Source organism: Rhinatrema bivittatum, chromosome 1, assembly GCF_901001135.1.
Source record: "Rhinatrema bivittatum chromosome 1, aRhiBiv1.1, whole genome shotgun sequence".
NCBI classification, from domain to species: Eukaryota; Metazoa; Chordata; class Amphibia; order Gymnophiona; family Rhinatrematidae; genus Rhinatrema; species Rhinatrema bivittatum.
This window is the reverse complement of record NC_042615.1, coordinates 310,010,023-310,011,401: the sequence shown is the minus strand read 5'-3', so window position 1 is coordinate 310,011,401 and position 1,379 is coordinate 310,010,023. Positions and strand designations below refer to the sequence as shown.

The window sequence follows — 1,379 nt, the reverse complement described above, 5'->3', positions numbered from 1 at the left end:
AGAAGAGAAACAAATGATCCAATATACTCCTCTGTTATATAAGCTCTAGTCTCCTGACCCCAGACATCTTCCATTTGGAAATGTCTGAAAACCCAATACACACTCTGCCCCCTCTAATATCATCCATAATGTCTGTTTAGGTAATTTGTAAGGGGCACTTTTGAGACAATAATAAAAAATATATATTTTTTACTGATCGAGATAATTCAATCCAATCGAGCCTGAATGAGAAATCATGAATGAAATTTCACAGAAAAAGGAAATTTTGCTTTAGTTAATTTCAGGAAAGAATATTGTTTGCAGGTTGGGATACCCTTTAAAGAGGTAACAAGAAAAAAGTTGTAGTACAGGATTTCATAAAAGAATCCACAGGTAAAGAAGTGTACAGATACCCACACTTCAGAAACCTACAGTATATGCATAAGGAGTGGGAACTGCAAAAGCTATGGGAACTAAACTCAGCGGCACTAAAGGGACTGTCCAGTACAGGGACTGTCATAAAGTGGTGTCATATAGAAGCATAACCTTGTTGCTATACATGCGTGCTTCAGCAGCACATACGCTAAAACTGGAATGATACAGAGAAGATTAGCAAGGCCCCTGAGCAAGGATGACATGAAATTTGTGAAGAGTTCCAAATTTTTAGTTGACTCGCAACATGCAGGCACTGTACCTGCATGTTTGATCTAAATTTAATTGCAATCTGCCTTGAGTCCATTCATGGGAAATAGTGGAACATCAAATGTTCATATGTAAATAATTAATAAATAAAAGTGTACACTCACACACATACACACACACACACACACACTATAATCATACACCAAGGTCCTTATTTTAGTCCTTCAAAATAGCTGGAGGAGTAGCTGAAGGAGTAACCAGGGTTCAAATCCAACTGCTGCTCCTTGTGACCCTGGGCAAGTCACTTCATCCTCTGTTGCCTCTGGCACAAACTTAGCACTTGATTCATGAAGGGGAAGATTTTTAAAGGCCCGGCACGCGCACACGGACGTGGCTATTTTATAACATGCGCGCGTCAGTGCATGCATGTTATAAAGTACAATTCCCGTGTGCGCATGTGGACCGGATTTTAATTTCCATGCGCGCACGTGCGGGCGGGTGGCCTCACGTGCAGGGGGGGGGGGGATTTTTTCAATTACAAAACGGCGTCGTGATGGGGCTTTTTTCCCAGTTCCAATTAAGGAGCAGACTGGGAGGGGACTTCCCTACACCCCTTCCTAACCGTCCTCCCTTTTCCCCTCTTCACCTCGACCCCTAAATCTACCCTGGCTAACCCTTTTTTTTTTGGTTTGTTTTTTTAACTCACCTGCTCTGAGGAGCAGAAGTAAGTTAGGTGTGCCGGCCGACTGCCAGGGCGA

The 1,379-nt window shown here is 42.6% G+C and overlaps 1 non-coding gene across 1 annotated transcript; it reads left to right on the top strand.

Moving 5' to 3' along the window:
• Positions 1-542: 542 nt before the first annotated feature.
• Positions 543-644, top strand: LOC115082773. The gene has a single exon (XR_003854266.1). It is a non-coding gene; the product is annotated as a U6 spliceosomal RNA (small nuclear RNA).
• Positions 645-1,379: the final 735 nt, after the last annotated feature.